Source organism: Rhinopithecus roxellana, chromosome 21 (genome assembly GCF_007565055.1).
Source record: "Rhinopithecus roxellana isolate Shanxi Qingling chromosome 21, ASM756505v1, whole genome shotgun sequence".
NCBI classification, from domain to species: domain Eukaryota; kingdom Metazoa; phylum Chordata; class Mammalia; order Primates; family Cercopithecidae; genus Rhinopithecus; species Rhinopithecus roxellana.
The window spans coordinates 11149001-11169257 of record NC_044569.1 but is presented as its reverse complement, the minus strand read 5'-3'; positions in this window follow the sequence as shown (position 1 = coordinate 11169257).

Genomic DNA, 20257 nt, shown 5'->3' with positions numbered 1-20257 from the left:
TTCAGAAGTTATTACTGTTGACTGGGCAAGGTGGTTCATACCTGTAATCCCAGCACTTTGGGAGGCTGAGGTGGGTGGATCACCCGAAGTCAGGAGTTTGAGACCAGCCTGAGCAACATGATGAAACCCCGTCTCTACTAAAAATATAAAATTAGCCAGATGTGGTGGCGCATGCCTGTAATCCCAAATATTTGGGAGGCTGAGGCAGGAAAATCACTTGAACTTGGGAGGCAGAGGTTGCAGTGAGCAAAGATCGCTCCATTGCACTCCAGCCTGGGCAACAAGAGTGAAACTCAGTCTCAAAAAAAAAAAAAAAAAAAAGAAGTTATTATTGTTACCTTAATTTTTTTTTTAAATTAGGCTATGGGCAATAATATATTTAATTCATTTTCAGAACATCTTGATCCTTTTTTGGGAAAAAAAAAAATCAATTGAAGAAACATGACAGCTGGTCTTAGCTTGTCCCAAAAATCTAATCCTAACAATGCTACTCCTTCTTCCATTATGTGTGTAACCGGTTGAAACATGTCTCTGCATGGGCTTTAGCTATTGTGGGAAATGTAGCAGAAAGATCACCAGAGTCATGAGTTAAATGGAACCATCTCCCAACACCCGAGGAAAAGGAGAAAGAGTCACTAACATACCCATGAAATCCAGGAAGGCTTGGATTGAGACACAAGAAACCCTGTTGACGGCGAAAAAGTGATATTTGGGGAGTCATGCTGGCAGAACACAAGGAAGCAGTGGCTGTGAACGATCATCTTTGACACAGACACCTAAAACACAAAGGGCAAGACAGTCTCCCTCCTACATTGTTTTGGGATGAGACAATTAAACATTTGATAACAGTATACTTCCAAATGATGCTGTAATCCTCTTACGTGAACTACATTCTTAAATACCTACAAGAGGCCAGGTGCGGTGGCTTACCCCTGTAATCCCAGCACTTTGGGAGGCCGAGGCCGGCGGATCGTCTAAGGTCAGGAGTTCAAGACCAGCCTGGCCAACATGGTGAAACCCCATCTCTACTAAAAATACTAATATTAGTAGCCAGGCGTGGTGGCAGGAACCTGTAATCCCAGCTACTTGGGAGGCTAAGGCAGGAGAATCACTTGAACATGGGAGGCGGAGGTTGCAGTGGGTCAAGATGACGCCACTGCACTCCTGCCTGGGCGACAAGAGTGAAACTCCATCTCGAAAAAAAGAAAAAAAATACCTATGAGAGCAGTTTGCCTTTGGAATTAATAATTAATTGATTAATTAGTATGTACAATTCAGTCTTAGGTATGGATTATGAAGACTTCTAACCTGGCCAGTGTCCTCCTCCCTGTCCCCCACTTCTAATATAATCCCCACATTGCCCACTCTTTTTTTTTTTTTTGAGACAGAGTCTCGCTCTGTCACCCAAGCTGGAGTGCAGTGGTGTGATCTCGGCTCACTGCAAGCTCCGTCTCCCGGGTTCACGCCATTCTCCTGCCTCAGCCTCCTGAGTAGCTGGGACTACAGGCGCCGCCACCACACCCAGCTATTTTTTTTGTATTTTTAGTAGAGACAGGGTTTCACCGTGTTAGACAGGATGGTCTCGATCTCCTGACCTCATGATCCACCCACCTCAGCCTCCCAAAGTGCTGGGATTACAGGCGTGAGCCACCGCGCCCAGCCTGCCCACTCTTAATGGGTAAAAAATGATGACACCAGGCCACCAACTGGGCCCAGTTCAAGTACATGCTTAGTAATGGTAACAAGAATAGTTCACAATTTTCTTTAACACTTTACAATCTACAAAGATTTTTTCTACATTCATTGTCTCATTTAACCCATCTGGTGTTAGTGTTCCTGTTTTATAGATGAGAAAACAGGTTCAGTGGAATCCCAGTAGCTAGTGCTGTTTCAATAGTGACAGGATAAATAGGTCATTGTATTCGTATTCTGTTGTGGGTAACAAATTATCACAAGCCAGCCGCTTAAAAGGACACTCATTTATTAACTCACAGTTAATAAGGTCAGAAGTCTAGGTGAGCTCATTTGGGTTCCCCGCTTAGGGTCTCAAAGGCTGGGTTCTTCTCTGGAAATGGGGGGAGAATCTGTGTTCGGTCTCATTCAGCTCACTGGAAGAATTCAGTTCCACATGGCTGCAGGGTGAAAGTCCCCATTTCCATGCCAAATGTTGTCTAGGGACTGCTCTCAGCTCCTAGAAGCCACTCTCTGGTCCTCCTCACATGTGATCTCTTCTATCTTCAAGCCATCAACAGTGAGCTGTGCTTACGCTTCAGATCTCTTTGACTTTCCTTCTACCACCAGCTTGAGAAAGCTTTCTAAGCTTAAAGGGATTGTGTGGTTAGATTAGGTCCACTCACAGATTCTCTCTTTGGCATATAGCATAACGTAATCACAGGAGTGATAAACACATTCTGTCTTCACCCACAAGGAAGAGGGCCCTGAGGGTTACTGTTAGAGTTCTGTCTATCACATTAATAAGCATTCTCACCCTGCAGAGAGAAAGAGAGAGAGAAGAGATGGCCAGTCCTCTAGCACGGAGCCAGGCTCAGTTTAGCTCACTGATTGAGGAAGTGGAGAGCTCCTGGAGGAGAATTAGTCTGAGAGAAGACCAAATAAAAAATCAGAGAGAGCAGAAGCGCAGAGACCTAGCTGGGTCTTCCTGAGAGTCCTAGCAGCTTAACTACAGAGCACAGCAGAGCGAGAGCCCTGTGAGTGTAGGACCCCTGGTGCCCGGTGTCCCCACCAACTAACAAGTGAAACCTGACCAACACCTTGACCGATGGGATGAGCATTTCCTGCTCTGGGAGAATAGGGGTAGAAAGAGTGGTGGATGGAGGGGAAGAAGTGTCCCTCTTTTTTGTTTCCAGGGGAACCAAGACTTTCTTTCTTTCTTTTTTTTTTTTTTTGAAACGGTGTTGCCCAGGCTGGAGTGCAATGGTACAATCTTGGCTTACTACAGCCTCTGCCTCCTGGGTTCAAGAGATTCTCCTGCCTCAGCCTCCCAAGTAGCTGGGATTACAGGCGCGCACCAGCATGCCCAGCTAATTTTCGTATTTTTAGTAGAGATGGGGTTTCACTATGTTGGCCAGGCTGGTCTCGAACTCCTGACCTTGTGATCCACCAGCCTCAACCTCCCAAAGTGCTGGGATCACAGGCGTGAGCCACCACACACAGCCAGAACTAAGACTTTCAAAACCACATTTCAAGAGCTGGATGTGGTAGCTCAAGCCTGTAATCTCAGCTACTTGAGAAGCTGGGGCAGGAGGATCACTTGAGCCCAGGAGTTCAAGGCTGCAGTGAGCTATGATGGCACCATGGCACTCCAGCCTGGATGACAGAACTAGACACTGTCTCTAAAAATAAATAAATAAATAAATAAATAAATAAATAAATAAATAAATAAACAAACAAACAAACCACATTTCTTCAACAGTCCTTTCCACTTGGAAATCTATCTTTCTGTTCCACATCCTCTAGAGATGGCCTAGTATGAACTTGCTATCTGCATTTCTTCAAAAGCCATTTGCTTTTCCACACCCCCACAAATAGACGTGTAGATTGTTTCCAAACTTTGGATCTTAAAAAAAAAAAAAAACTGGTGATGAACATCCTCCTTAAACGAACATTTACAAACTTCTCCAAATACATTACTTACTGCTAATCTAGACCTGAAATTCAAATGTTTTCATAAAACTGCTAACCAGGGCTGGGCACGGCGGCTCACACCAGTAATCCCAGCACTTTGGGAGGCCGAGGCTGGTGGATCACCAGGTCAAGAGATCGAGACCATCCTTGCCAACATGGTGAAACTGTGTCTCTACTAAAAATACAAAAATTAGCTGGGCATGGTGGCAGGCACCTGTAGTCTCAACTACTCAGGAGGCTGAGGCAGGATAATCACTTGAACCTGGGAGGCAAAGCTTGCAGTGAGCCAAGATTGTACCACTGCACTCCTGCCTGGGTGACAGAGAGAGACTCCATCTCAATTAAAAAAAAAAAAAAAAAAAAAATGCTAACTAGGAACAAATTTCTCATTATTTACTATTTCTTGTTACTTATAAATACCAAACCCCTAATGCTTATCAAAAAAATAACTACAAGATAGCAAAGGCCGGGCAAGGTGGTTCATGCCTGTAATCCCAGCACTTGGGGAGGCCGAGGAGGGCGGATCACCTCAGGTCAGGAGTTCGAGACCCGTCTGACCAACATAGAGAAATCCCATCTCTACTAAAAATACAAAAATTAGCCAGGCATGGTGGCGCTTGCCTGTAATCCCAGCTACTCGGAAGCTGAGGCAGGAGAATTGCTTGAACCCGGGAGACAGAGGTTGCAGTGAGTCGAGATTGTGCCATTGCACTCCAGCCTGGGCAATAAGAGGGAAACTCCATCACAAAAACAAAAACAAATTGTAGTGCGCACACACACACACACACACATACACACACATATATATATATACATAATTGAATATTATTCAGACTTACGAAGGAGGAAGGGAATTCTGACACGTTGTGGTACAACATGGATGAACTTTAAAGACAGAATGCCAAGTGAAGTAAGCCAGACACAGCAGGACAAATACTCTGTGGTTTCACTTATCTGAGGCACCTAGAGTGGTCAGATTCCTAGAGACAGGAAGTAGACTGGTGCTTACCAGGGGCTAGAGGGAAGGAAGAAAGGGGACCTGTTGTTTAATGGGTACAGAGTTTCAGTTTGTAATGATGAAAAAGCTCTGGATGGCGGTGATGACTGCACGACGGTGTGAACGTACTTAATGCCACTGCACTATACACTTAAAACAGTTACAATGGTAGATTTTATGTTATTTATATTTTACCACAGTAAAAAGTACATACATTCTTTTACAATTTGATGTGTTTTGCCAAACTGTCCTCCAAAAAAGTTATACTACTTTACCATCTTTCTAGTGTGTTAGAAAACTGCGTCTGATACATAGCTTACATGTGAATAGTCTATTGGGGGTTTGCTGTCTTGAGAGAGCAAGAAAAAGGGAAAAAAGGAAATAAGAAGTAAAGAGAGCAAATTAAAGAAATGTTTTACACAGCGGGTCATAGCTTCTTGCAAAAACTCAGTTGCTTTGCAATGAGAGTGTTTCTGGAAATGTCATAGGGAACCACTGTGCCTTGGAACAGTCTGTTGGAAAAAATGAGGGGGAGAAATTACCAGCTGTTGTCTGCCATTGACCATGGGGTGCTAACTTCCCTTTCCTTGCAGGTAGAGGGCAGCTGCTAGGGAAGCTAGATCCACATGCCAGAGGCTGGCCTTCAGAGGGGAAGCCAAGATGAGCTGCAGTACTAAGAAGTAAAGCTACTCTTGTGGTATCTGGAGCTTTTGCAAGCCCCCAAAGGCCTGGGAGGCAGGTGGAGACAAGCCAAAATGAGGATGTGCACTACCAGTGTATGAGAATAGCTACTTCCTCTCCACTCTCACCCACATTGACATATTGTCGACATTATCATAAAGTGTTGCCTTTGCTAACACTATAATAAAAAGTATACATAGTTATTACATTTGCATTTTGTATTGCATAATGCTAAGAGATGTTAAGTAATAAATTCAGCCAGAAGCGGTGGCTCATGCCTGTAATTGCAGCACCTTGGGAGGCTGAGGCGGGTGGATTACCTGAGGTCAGGAGTTTCAGACCAGCCTGGGCAACATAGTGAAACCCCCTCTGTGCTAAAAATACAAGAAATTAGATAGCCGGGGTGGTACATGCCTGTAATCCCAGGTACTTGGGAGGCTGAGGCAGGAGAATGGCTTGAACCCAGGAGGCAGAGGTTGCAGTGAGCCGAGATCTTGCCATTGCATTCTAGCCTGGGCAACAAGAATGAAACTCCCTCTCAAAATAATAATAATTGGGCCAGGCACGGTGGCTCATGCCTGTAGTCCCAGCACTTTGGGAGGCCGAGGCGGGCGGATCACCTGAGATCAGGAGTTCGAGAGCAGCCTGGCCAACATGGTGAAACCCGTTTCTACTAAAAATTCAAAAAATTAGCCAGACATGGTGGCGCACGCCTGTAATCCCAGCTACTCAGGAGGCTGAGGCAGGAGAATCACTTGAACCTGGGAGGCAGAGGTTGCAGTGAGCCAAGATCATGCCATTGCACTCCAGCCTGGGCAACAGGGGTGAAACTCCATCTCAAAAATAAAGAAAGAAATAAATAAAATAATAATTAATTAATTAAGTAATTGCCCATATGTATGTTTTCTTTTTTGAATAACTTGTATGGCTACTTTTCTATGAGGATATTAATTAATTATTAATGTGCAAGGGTCTACTGTCTAAGCAATATTAACACTTTGTCATGTGTATCAGGAAGAGAAATAGGAATCACGAGTCCTGGGCCCCTGCTCTGGCCATATGAAAACAGCAATGTTCCGCTGACTGCTTCCACTTAGAGTGAGAGTGAAACTGCCCAAGTCTGAGATCTGACTCTAGTTAAAAGAAACCTTAATTTCAAAGCTTTCGCCTGTTCTTTCATGTTGCCAGGATGGAGATTTGGGATTCAGGTCCCTTTTGTTTTGTAAAACACCATATGAGCCCTTTGGCTGTGATGAGTTCTCCCGCAGGTAATCTGCACAGGCAAGGGTTACAACAAAGAAAACCAAATTTCCCTGCTCATGAGAATATTTTTTAAAGTAATGATGCAACCCTTAAATTTTTCCCTAATAGAGAAGCTGGGAAGATGAGGTTGTGAGATGGCCTGGACTGGACGGGAGAGTTGACAGAGGAGAGGACAGGGTCTTGGCAGGAAGAGGGGTTCAAGCAAAACGGCAGGAGGTCAGGCCACGAGGGAATTGGCATAGAATGTGGTTTCTTGTCCAGGCGCGGTGCCTCATGCCTGTGATCCCAGCACTTTGGGAGGCTGAAGCTGACGGATCACTGGAGGTCAGGAGTTCGAGAACAGCCTGGCCAGCATGGTGAAACCCTGTCTCTACTACACACACACACACACACACACACGAATGTGATTTCTTTGTAGTTGTAGGTGGAGAAATTGTACAACAGGGGTGTGTTCTGTTGCACTTCAAAACCTCACTCTGCTGAAATCGCCTTGTGTTAGAGAAGTTCTGTGGGATGAGACAGGAGGTGAGTCCAGGGTGAGGGGGTGAAGAAGAAGAAAGGGGCAAATTGCTGCCTGGCCCCTGAGAGGTCCTCAGGACAGGGATTCTGAACAAGAAGTGAGCAGGGACCATGGTGGAACCCTCCAGGAGACATCATGGCTTAAACACACAAGTGTTTGTTTTCTCACACAGAAAAGCTCCACAGGTGGCTAGTCCAGGACTGACAAGGACTTTCCAGAAAATCTTCGGGAACCCAGGGTATTTCGTTCTTTCTGCTCCATCATTCTCGCTTAGAGGCTTCACCTGAATATCACTCAGGGTCCAGTGTGACTGCTGGGGCTTCAATCACCACGTCTGCATTCGGGGCAACAAGCAGGAAAAGAATGAAAAAGGGGTGACTTCCAGATTCAGCTTCTGCTAAGTTAATTTATTTCCAAGTTCCACATTTTTACTTACATCTCTTTGGCCAGAACGTGCCCCGGCCTGGCATCAAGGGAAGCTGGGCAATGTAATTTGTTAGGTGGGGGATTTATTCACACGAAATAAAATCAAAGTTCCTTACCTAAGCAATAATTTCAAGGTGAATAATTGCCAGGTAGGCAAATAGCAGTGTCTGCCATAGCTCTATGACATTATCCCATCCCTAAATACAGGACTTGTCCAAGGGTCTTCCTCTAACCCCATTCCATCTCCTCTCAACACCCACTCTTCAGTCTTTCTGCTCAAGACAGTAACTTTTCTTTTCTTTCTTTCTTTTTTTTTTGAGACACAGTTTCACTCTTGTCGCTCAGGCTGGAGTGCGATGGAGTGATCTCTGCCCACTGCAACCTCCGCCTCCTGGGTTCAAGCGATTCTCCTGCCTCAGCCTCCCGAGTAGCTGGGATGACAGGTTCATGCCACCACACCCAGCTAACTTTTGTATTTTTAGTGGAGACAGCATTTCACCATGTTGGCCAGGCTAGTCTCGAACTCCTGACCTCAGGTGATCCAGTCTCCTCAGCCTCCCAAATTGTTGGGATTACAGGATGAGCCACCACATCCGGGCCCTCAAATTCCCATTATTGAGAGGTGGTTTTTGTTTTGTTTTGTTTTTTGACAGAGTCTTGTTCTGTCACCAGGCTGGAGTGCAGTGGTGTAATCTCCATAATCTTGAGTTATGTATCAGTGACTTTTTAGTGATGACGTGTCAAGCAAAAAGAACCACCACGTTGATGAACAGGTTGTTTCTTCTCCCCATTCCCAAGGCGAAGTTTTGGAGAAAATGTCAGTCATTTAGTTAGAAAGTTAGGGGGTGTCACATGAAGAAAGGACTTGATTACTTGGTGATGTGAAATGAAACATAAACATACTTGGGAAATGTAAGCAGTTTTCTTTATTAGGGTGTAAGGGTGACCTTTAATCAAAGTACTATTTAATGTTAGGCAAGGAAAAAAAAGAAATGATTAAACTGTAAGCAAGAGAGACACCACTTTAACTACTGTGTTTCCCTGAGTGTTTGCGGCATTTAGTTTTGTGCCAGAAAAGAAGCCATTGAAGAATTCTATCTCCAGCACTTCCTAGGATTTAATTAAATTAACTCACATCTGACTACTAAATAGATACTTTGCAAGCGAGCAAATCATGAAGAAGGTAACAGAACAAGGTTAAGCGAATGGCAGAAGGATGGTAGATCACTACCATCCTTCTGGTAGTGGGCACTAACATGGTGCTCTTTCGGGGGCCTCCCAAGTGTTCCAAAGGCGCAAAGAAATAGACCTCGCGATACCTAGTTTGCATCTCAGAGCCAATTCCGGGCCCAACCTGGGACAAGTTCTCCATCTTCTGAGACTGTTACTGCAGAGCCTGCTTATTTCTGAGCAGAGGGAGGAAGAAGGAGGAAGAGGAAGTGGACATGTCCTCAAATCTGTTCATTTTCATGCTCCCTGATTTCTAGCTAAAGGAAGCCGTCAGGGTAAGCAGTCTGCCTGTCCTGAACCTATCAGTGTTAGCAGTCGTGATCCCTACAACCTCCACACAAGTCGGCTTGCCTTATCTTTTGATAAAAGCCTTAGCAAAGCAAAGCAAAGCAAAGCAAAGCAAAGCAAAGCAAAGCAAAGCAAACTAACCCAAAGTCTTTCTCTTTCAAGATAACAAGGCAAACTTTATCAAGACTACAGCCAGGGGTGTAGTGTGGCTCTGATTTCTGGAGGCGTGGGCTGGTGGGGGACGGAGGCCCCAGCAGGGCTTTGTGGTGCTGTTGACTCCTTTTACCATCTTCTCAAAAAACCTCCAGGTCTTGCTTTCACACCGCTTCCTCCAGGTTCTTTTGAACTTTGTAAAAAGCAATCATCACCTGTACATATTACCCTTAACCTTTTAAAAGGGAACAGGTTTGGAGAACTTGCTCTGGTAGTTCCTGATGTCCTGACCTTGCTGCAGTTCTATCGGAACTGTAAACTCTGGGATGACTTTAGGTAGCAGTGGTGGCTGGAGGGCTTCGTTGCAAGGCTGGGTTGGAATGGACATATTGGGTGTGGCACGGGAGCGAGAGGAAGACCCAAATCGGGAGACTGAGGCACAGGAGGGAGCAGGAGTCCCGGGCTGCGCATGGGGGGGGAGGGCAGGCATTCCTCAGAACTTGACACTGTTTCTAGAAGGGATGTTTGTCCACTGACTCACACCGAGGCTCGAACCACTGCCTAAATCTCCCCTCTTTCTCCTGCTTTCAGGTATCAGCCATGGTTCCTTGACTTGCATCCCAGGATAGAATGCTAGGAAGCTCTGGTACTCTGGCTTCCCAGGCTGGATTACTTGGGGATATTCTCATAATAGAGGCAATAAAGTGGACCCAGAACAGGCCTTCGATGGCCCAAGCTCAAATCCCCACCCTCCCCCTTACTATCAGTTCCACCCAACATTTCTGAGCTGCAGTTTTTTTAATCTGTAAAACGGGATCCCTAATGCCTGTCTGGAAAAGTTGTTATCATTAAGTATAACATCCTTAAGTACCTAATATATAGCAGATAATCAGGAAGTTATTTTTGTTATTACCTCTGGGTTACTTTCTCTCTGTCTGTATCTGTATTTGTTTCTATGTTTCTAGCTATGTGTTATAGCTATATCTACATGAATCTATATATGGAGTAAACATGTTAAAAGCTTCATTGAGATATAATTTGTATACAATTAAATCCATTTATTTTGTAAGAGTATAACTCAATGACTTTTAATAGTAAATTTACTAGTTATGCAACCACTGCTGCAGTAATGTTAAAACATTTTTATCACTCCCGCAAAAAAAACCTCATAGACATTTGCACTCACTAGAGTAAATTCATCACCAAGATATTTACACTCATGAAAAGTTTTGTTAGAATTTTCTGTGAACTTTTTTTTTTTTTTTTTTTTTTTTTGAGAGGGAGTCTCACTCTGTCACCAGGCTGGAGTGCAGTGGCACAATCTCGGCTCACTGCAACCTCCACCTCCTAGGTTCAAGCAATTCTCCTGCCTCAGCCTCCCGAGTAGCTGGGACTACAGGCGCCTGACACCACACCCAGCTAATTTTTGTATTTTTAGTAGAGACAGGGTTTCACCATGTTGGCCAGGATGGTCTCGATCTCTTGACCTCATGATCCGCCCACCTCAGCCTCCCAAAGTGCTAGGATTACAGGCGTGAGCCACCACACCCAGCGAAAAAAAATTTTAAGTGATTAGTTTTATTTTGTCTTCATGTGAGATGATGAACTTAATACAAATTCCAAAGGAAAAAAGGAGTGTACAAGTGATGTCTCCCTCAGGGTTTCTCTCAGTTAACATTGGTTGCCTCTAAAAAGTACTCTCCCAGGGTCTCTCACCACAGGATGCCCTTCTGCCATCTTATGATGCAGCAAGAAGGCCCTCGCCAGATGCAGCTCTTAGTCTTGGACATTCCAGCTTCTGTGAGCCAAATAGATCTCTTTTTAAAAATAAAATTACCCAGCCTGTATATTCTGTTTTAGCAGCAGAAAATGAACAGGGTGGCTGAGTTTGAGTATCGTTGCACCTAGAACGCCGAACCAGGCTTCTCTAGCTCCACCCTCATGCTCAGTTGCTGACTACACATTCTCTCTAAGGCTTCTACTGTCGCTTCAACAATCTGGCTTCTGTCAAAGGCCACACAAATTCATTCAACAAATTTACTCATGTGTGAACCCCAGTGATTAATAACCTCAAATTGGCCGGGCGCGGTGGCTCAAGCCTGTAATCCCAGCACTTTGGGAGGCCGAGACGGGCGGATCACGAGGTCAGGAGATCGAGACCATCCTGGCTAACACGGTGAAACCCCGTCTCTACTAAAAAATACAAAAATCTAGCCGGGCGAGGTGGTGGGCGCCTGTAGTCCCAGCTACTCGGGAGGCTGAGGCAGGAGAATAGCGTGAACCCGGGAGGCAGAGCTTGCAGTGAGCTGAGATCCGGCCACTGCACTCCAGCCTGGGCGACAGAGCGAGACTCCATCTCAAAAATAAAATAAAATAAAATAACCTCAAATTGTTTGCTAGGTGTCTCTCTAGCCACTGTGCAAATCCCTGGGTACCAATATTTGTCCTGGAGACAGGATACTGGCCAACTTCACTCTCTTGAAGCCATATTCCAAATGGAAATTGGAGGAAGGGTCATATCCTCCCACTCCCACCAAACTAATATACCCTGTTACAAAAGAATATGGTTACTCAGTCTATCAACTTTGCTTTGGATTCAGGATGTTGCACAACATACTGGTGAGATGTTAGAGGGAAAAGAAGAGACAAGTTAGATACCAGAAACCCTCCAAGAGGAATTATTCTGAAGAGGGATTCTTCTGTAGCTCTATAATTATTAGGGCCTTAGGCTTGAGAGTCAAGTGAGTTGATATATGTAAAGCACTTAAGGCAGTGACAGGCACCTAGAAAGAGCTATGAAAGTCTAGTTATTTATTTATTTGTTTATTCTTATATATTTATTATTGGGGGGGGGAAGAAGTCTCTCTCTGTCGCTCAGGCTGGAGTGCAGTGGTGCAATCTCAGCTCAGTGCAAACTGTGCCTCCCAGGTTCCCGCCATTCTCCTGCCTCAGCCTCCCGAGCAGCTGGGACTACAGGCGCCCACCACCATGCCTGGCTAAATTTTTTTGTATTTTTAGTAGAGACGGGGTTTCACCTTGTTAGCCAGGATGGTCTCAATCTCCTGACCTCATGATCTGCTTGCCTCCCAAAGTGCTGGGATTACAGGCATGAGCTACTGCGCACTGCCAAGTCTAGTTATTTTTAACTCCATGCTTGGCATCACTGCCCCCTGTCCTGCCACCATGGGAATGTGGGCCCATCTCAGCACAGCTTCCTCCCACCTGCTGCCAAGGCTGCTTAGGTTCCACACCTGAGTCAGGCACCAGTCCCGAATGCCCCATGTTCAGAGAACATACTTCCACTCCCCATCGCCATGGCAGCCATTAGGGTAGTCCATAAATACTCTACTTTGCCTTCTTCAGGGACCTGGTAGGGTCATAATTCCTCATGTCTTTTGATGTCCCATGTGGCCACGCGACTCTCTTGGCCAACAAAACCTGGCAGGAGTTACTTATGTTGGTTTCGGATGGAAGTTTTAAGAGGCTGTGTGTGAGTCGCCACACTCCCTTACCACTGCTGCAGCGATTGCATCCAGCCGGAGCCTCCATCATCCAGGGATCCTGAGAGATGGCACTGAGCTTTGCCCCAGCTGACCTGCACTGATGTGTGGTGTCAGTGAAAACAAACCTTTAGTGTATGAGGTCCCTGGGATTCGGGGGTTGTTCCTACAACATAATAAGCCTACCATGAATGACACACCCCTAATGAGGCTTGAATGAAATGTGATAGGCTTGAGTTAAATCCCACACACTGGGATTGAGAAACGGGAGACTCAAACTAACGTTCATCCTTCTCAACAAAGTGCAGGTCCCTGTGTCATCTCAGACATATGTGAGTATATCCCTGTCCTTGGGGAGCCTTCCACATGCCCCCATTACAACACTTCCACACAGGTGGTTGTTTGCTGCCTGTCTGATTCTCCTCTACAACTATGAGCTCCCAAAAGGCAGCAATGATATATTTTTACCCAACTATCCAATGAACTTCTTTTTTGTTTGTTTTTGAGATGGAGTCTCGCTCTGTTGCCCAGACTGGAATGTAGTGGCAAGATCTTGGCTTACTGCAACCTCCGCCTCCTGGGTTCAGGTGATTCTCCTGCCTCAGCCTCTGGAGTAGCTGGGATTACAAGTGCATGCCACCACACTCGGCAATTTTTTTATAGTTTTGAGTAGAGACAGGGTTTCACCATGCTGGACAGGCTGGTCTCGAACTCCTGACCTCAAGTGATCTGCCTGCCTCGGCCTCTGAAGTGCTAGGATTACAGACATGAGCCACCGTGCCTGGCCCCAGTGAACTTTTAATCAAGTTTTTTAACAGGTCTGTGCCTCAGTTTCCTTATCTATAAAACACAAATAATAATCATACTTAGCTCAGAGCTGCAGTGAGAATTTGATTGAATAAATGAACCAATACATTTGAATGGTAGTTAAATCACTATTAGGGCAGTGCCTGCCACATAAACCACACTATGTAAGTGTTAGTTTTTATTTTATCATTTCTGTTTGAAGGACTCTTGATTCCTGAATTATCTGTGTAAACCATTGCACTCTGCATAGTCTCAGCACTGTGCCTTACGGATGAGCCACTGTGGTTCAAGGGATAAAAGAGTCAAGAATGAATGGTTCCAGGATTTCCGGCTTGGGGAACCTGGTGGGCGTTATGCCTTCAGCCAAGGAAAAGAAAGTAAGAGGACAGATTTAAGGGGGATACTGAACTGACTCTGGATGTGTTGAGTTTTAGGTGCGTGCAGGTCATCTAGATGGAGATGACTGATAGGCATTTAGGCAGATGGATTTGGAAGTAAGCCGAGAGATGGGGTGTGGGGGGAGCAGATGCAGACGCATGTATCATCAGCATGTCCATGGCAGGTAAAGCCGTGGGATTCGAGGGACAAGGGCTGAGGACCACCCTCATGGGGAGCACCTACAGTTAAGGAGAGGTGGGAGGAACAAAAATGAGCCTGCCACTGGGATGGCAGAGATAACATTCACCATTAACTCAAAATAAAAAGAAAAACATGGACTTTTGAGTGTTCTGGGAAATTGCATAAACTCAAAGTTCTCTCCCTATCATCTCTCAGAATGCGTGTGTGAAGAGATTCTCTACAACATGGGAGTGTGCACAAGCTGCTCTGAGCTTTCCACACTGCATCCCACGAGGGCAGGGTGGTGCCTGTGCTGACCTCAGGCCTGGGAGGCACATAATTCTCATTTCTGAATGATAAAATGTCATTCAGAGCTAAAGAACACAGTTTTCTCCCCTTCACCCCTCCCAACCATTTTAAATGAAAAAACATTCTAGCCATGCATAATGTCCTTTCTCATTACAGTTTAATCCTAATCTGCAATAAGTCATACTGAACACATACTAATGCAGTCATTGTGGGTTTGGGCGTGAAAGAGGATTCAGTCTTCATGCGTTCCAAACCACACAGTTTACTCCAAGCCCCAATAGATGGCACTGCTGATCCGTACAGCAGGAGAAACCAAGCATGGCTTCCTGCGTGGAACCAGAGTGATTCTACTACCTCATCTGTCTTTGGTAATAATCTATAACTCCCCAAGAAACATTATCTCCAGATGCAATTTCTTATTCTGTATTCCATGCAGCACACTTAGAACCTGCTCGCCCACCAAACCCTGTCCCCCACCTTGGGTCCTTCTAAGGTTTTGGGCAAAAGAGCTCCTCTTCCTTTTCAGTGGTAGCTGCCTAGAATTGCCTTCCCCTCCTTCTTTTCCTTCTGCTTCCCTCTTCCTCACAACCCTACTGCTGTCCTAAAACAGCCAGACCCGTGACCCCCGTCATTTCTCCTCCCAGGTGCCCTGCCTGGCAGAGTCACCTGTGGACACCTGGCCTGCACTCTGGAAGCACTCGCCCCTACCATGTGGGAAGATGATATCTTCTTTCAGATATCACACTGTCTGGCCAGTCATCAAATGCAACAGTTCACTTCAACCAGATCAGGAGTTCAGTGGTTCTGGGGGGCTGGTTGGGAACATAGCCTCCAATCCTAACAAGCCTATCACTCAGTGAGTCCCAGGCCCAAAGTGGGTGATTGGCTGAGCTAAAATGGGATCACAGCTAGGTAACAGGTAACTGCATCACACAGTAAATGCTGTGACAGGGCTCTAAGGAAGATGCTGTGGGAGAATTCCTTATTCCTCCAGGTGAAGGCTGAAGCAAGGCACAGAGAAGGAGGTGATAGTGAGCATGATCTATGAAGAGCTCCTCATCAGAGGGAGTGGGGAGTGTGGGGACAGGAGGCAGCGCCCAACAAGACCACAGTGTGCTTCTGGCCTGGGAGGCCGGGAAGCTTGATGCAAAGTGAGTAGGAGATTGACCAATGGGAAGAAGGGAGAGAGGGCTGAGGACAGACTGAGCGACCCCAAGTGCCCCTTCGTCCTTAGACTTGAACTCTAAGCTATGAGGAGCCAGCAAAGGTTTTCCAGGTCAAGAGTTGAGTGTGTTCCCCTCAAAAAGATATAAAGTCCTAGCCTCCATACCTTAGAATGCGACCTTAGTTGGAAAAAGGGCTGTTGCAGATGTGATTAGTTAAGGTTAGGTGAGGTCATACTGAAGTATGCAGGCCTCTAATCCCAAACAACTGGTGCTCCTATGAGAAGAGAAAAGACCCAGACACGCAGGGCGGGAGGGCCACAAGGCAATGCAGGCGGAGGTTGGAGTGGTGCAGCTGCACACCGAGGAATGCCAAAGGTTGCTGGCAACACCAGAAGCTGGGAGAGGCAAGGAAGAAGCCCCTGTGGGTTTCAGCAGGAGCATGGCCCTACTGACGCCTTGACCTTGGAATTCTAGCTTCGGACTCTGAGGTAATCAGCTTCTGCTGTTTAAGCACCCAGTTGGTGGTGCTTTGTGATGGAAGCTCCAGGAAAATGAGCCACAGCCCTCCTCAATCCCTGCTTATTCCCTGCTAGCCACCTGCACCTGAGCTGGGAGATACCGCACGTGAGTCACCTCCCTGTGCTCCTCCACGCACTTCTATCTGTGCTTCCATGATTACCTCAAAGCCCTCCTCCTCCTCAACGCACCACGACCCTCAGTTCCAGTGACTTCCCTCTTGCCACTTACAGCCTCCACTGCACACTTGCCCCTGCTGTTCCACAGCCTGCCCTGCTCTCTCACTGTCTCCCAGATAGCAGGTTGCTTCCCCAGTGAAGCCCTAAGGGCCTTCAATGCTCTCCCCAAGTTTAGGAGCTGTGTTTAACGTTAGGCCAATCTAAGCCATCGTGAACACATTTACTGAGTTGATTGATTTGCTCAGGGCTCTGGAGGAAGAAGCAGCAGACAGAGGTGACAGCAGCCTCAAGCACTAGCATAAGGGATATTTTCATAATAATTATCAAGCCAGAGGGTGTACGATAAAACAAGCTTTGAGACAGAATAGCTCTGAGGTCTGACCTCAACTCTACCACTTAGAAGCTGGTTAATCTTGGGCAGGTCACATGATGTCCCTGTGTCTGTTTCCATACCTGGAAGATAATGTCTGTGACTCCAGATTGTGAACTGAATGTCTATAGAGGATCAGATGTTCATGAAAAGCCTTTGCACAGTGGATGTCCAACACTGTACATGGCCATGGTGATTCGCACTCCAGCCAGCCTTGACTTCCCGTATCAGTCAATGATACCAGGATGTAAAGAATTTGCATTCTGTGAATTTGCACTATGAAGAATTTCCCTCAGATCATAATAAAGTATAATTTCACACATTATGGACTTTCCATGTTATCCAAGAATTTCAAGTGAGGCCCTGAAGCTGAGAACCATATGTCACCATGGCCTCTGTGTTCTAGAAAGTGGTGTGAGGTCATCCGGGCAGAACTTGCTGAGGGTGGGCCCAAAGCTGATTCTGCAGCCCCTGCATGTCACTTTTCATCTACTTTTAATCTAAAAGAGATGAGAATGGGCTGGGCACAGTGGTTCATGCCTGTAATCCTAGCACCTTGGGAGGCCGAGGTAGGTGGATCACCCAAGGTCATGAGTTTGAGACCATCCTCACTAACATGGTGAGACCCCATCTTTACTAAAAATACAAAAATTAGGCGGGTGTGGTGGCATGCATCTATAATCCCAGCTACTCCGGAGGCTGAGGCAGGAGAATCACTTGAACCCGGGAGGCAGAGGTTGCAGTGAGTTGAGATGGCGCCACTGCACTCCAGCCTGGGTGATAGAGCGAGACTCTGTCTAAATAATAAATAAATAAGAGATGAGACTGGTAGGAGGAAAAGGTGATTTCTTTGAAAACAGCCGTCAGTTTAAGAGAATAGACTGCAGTCCGGGCTCCCACTGCCCAAGGATACGTTCTGCTGCTGGGATGTTTGCTGAGGAGGGGAGGTCCCCAGGCCCTGGGGCAGAAGAACAGGGCAGGATGAAGGGCCTTGTGGGAGCTGCAGGTGAGCCCCTGGGTCGGGTGCCCCCCCCACCCCGAGACCACCCCCTGGTTCTCACCTGGGAAAGTCTGAAGGCAAGAGATGGCGGACGCTGTCCCCAGCAACAGAGTTGGTGCTTCAAGGGGTGGCACCTGAACCGCCGAAGGGGAGGGGAAACTGTGAGCCAGGGCGGAGCTGACTTCAAAGATGTGTCTGCCCAAGAAGATCTTTTTCCAGAGGAGACCCCAACAGACAGGCGCTCTGTGGCGTGGAAGCAGGGCCTGAAGGCCAGCCCTAGGAAGTCAGCCAGAGGCTGCTTTGCTCCCTCCAGGGAGGGGCCATGTCCAATGTCCCCAGCTGTGTGTGCGCCTGAAGAACCCACAAGAGCAGCCCTCCAGACCATCATCATGACACCACTGCCACAGCACCAGATGGCCACAAACTCACGCAAGAAGCCCCTTTTCCCTGTCTGTCCCACTCTTCACCCTGCCTGGTGAAGCCAGAAATGAACTTAGAGTTGCCAAACCCAGCTCAGGCCTGCGCCGTGGAAGCTTTCCATCGAATGAGACGTTTGCATTTTGAGTCAGAGGGTCTGGACTTTTTAACATCTGAGAAGGAGATTGCTCTAATCCCTGAAAGTCACAGGGAAAGCTTAAGTACATCTTCCTTGCCTTAGGAATGGAGATCGGGGGTGCAGGTGTGAAGACAGTGGTGGGAAGAATAAAAGTTCCTTTTTCCTTGTTCTTAGCAAGGTCAGTTCATCCAATAAACCCTTTGAATGTATAGTATGTGTTCTCCTGCTGACTTTATTGTCTTCAGTTTTTGAAGCGTTGGCATTTTAAATGATCCTAATAACACTGAATCTATCTTAATTATAACCTTTCCTCTCAGGGCACAGAGTTGTCTGTGAAAGAATCTTCTAAATTTCTTAATTAACCTGCAGTGGCTTTATTTTGCCAAAGATTGTGCTTGCAGCCATTATGAGATATTCTCTATGTGTTGCCCCAGCATAGTTAAAAATTTAAAAACTACCCTATAAAGCAGAAAGCTTGTAACAATAACCGCTCGGCAATGAAAGGTCAGGAAGCCTAAGTAAATAGGCAACAATTAGATTAAGAATTTAAAGTCCAAGGTCTCAGAGATTAACGTTCACATCCTGCACAATCGTTTCCAAGGGAACATTTAAGGATAAACTGTATTTTATGAACCTGCCTCAAATCCCATTTTTGATGACGAGGTTTTTGTAAGCAAGCTTTAATTCACTAATATGCAGCTCTTTACTACCCAATCTACTTTATCTTTCAAAGCAAGTGGTTAAGCCTTCCTGTAAATGGAGACTAGACCTTAGGTTCAGCAAATAGAATTGGGCAGAGATATAATTGGGAGGAAAATTCTTCATATCCCCAGTTTCCTTTTAGATTTCAGCTCTTACAAGTAGAAAAGGAGTTACGGGGAGACCAAAGAATCTTTAGGCTCCCCACTCACTTGAGTCTCTTGTAAGGCCTGGGAGGGACCCCGGTAATATCGTCACAGGGTCATCTGTTTTTTATCAAGTTGGCAAAATTAAGATAATTGAACTGCAGTTTGTCCAGAGCATCCTATCTTTCTATGCTAACTTGCCCTTTCTAAAACTTTTTTCAGATCTGGTGGCATTGGGGTGTCTATGGGCATTCTGGAGACTTGGCTAGAACAAAGTTGAGCTAACTGGGTTCAAGAATGCAGTTCTGAGGTGTGGGTGGGGGATCCCTACTTCAGGGGGTCCTTGGAGGGTGCTGCCCCCAGGTGCTGTCCCTGGCATGGCCTCTCGGTTGTTGGGGCTACAGGCTACATGGCCATCTGAGAACCCACACAGCTCGGCTTGCTGAGCTGGAGCTAGGGGCTGGGGGTGTCCCTGCCTCTTCTGAGACACCCCCACCCCAAAACCCCTGCCACCACAGGCCTGAGTCTCTCTTCGCCTGCTGAGCTCCTAGGCGCCTTCTCTGGAGCCTTGTGGGGGTCTCTGCGCAGCTCCAGGCCGTGGCAGCCCATTCTGCACTCCCGCCAGGGCCTCCAGGGCACAACTGCCCTGCATTGCTGTCTGGAGCAGCCTCCACAGTCACACCACTCTGGAATCACTGTAAATGCTTTCCTGTGTGTGCTTTTCTGGAACTGCTCCCCGGGGCACAGGGATGGCGGGTGGCTGGAGAGCGATCGCTCCTCCCTTCGCTTTCAGAGCGTCCCTGAGAGAGGAATGAGGAGTCCTACTTCTGTTTGCCTTTTTCAAGATGTCTCTCCCATTCTCTCCCCTATGGCAAAGAGTAGCCCCGCCTGCCCCATGCCATGATGGTTCATGTTTATGAAGTGCTTAGCAGGTGCCCGGGGGGAAGATGCTCATATTGACCCATTTAGCCTTCACACATATTTTCTCTAATATCCTCTCCTCCCTATGGATGAAGAAACCAGGGCACAGGAGCCCAAGTGACCTGAGCCACCCAGGCTGCCCTCAGCCCAGCCCTGGCACCCAACCCTACCTGGAGGCTCGCCAAGCCCAGTGATTTGCTCTGAGCAGCACAGCCTTCCTTGCTGGTTGCTGTCCTAAGACAGGGCTGAGGAATCTGGAAACTTTTCTCTCAAGACAACAGCCAGGCTGGCCTTCAAGTCTATAGTTTTGCTGAAGAGAAGAAGACA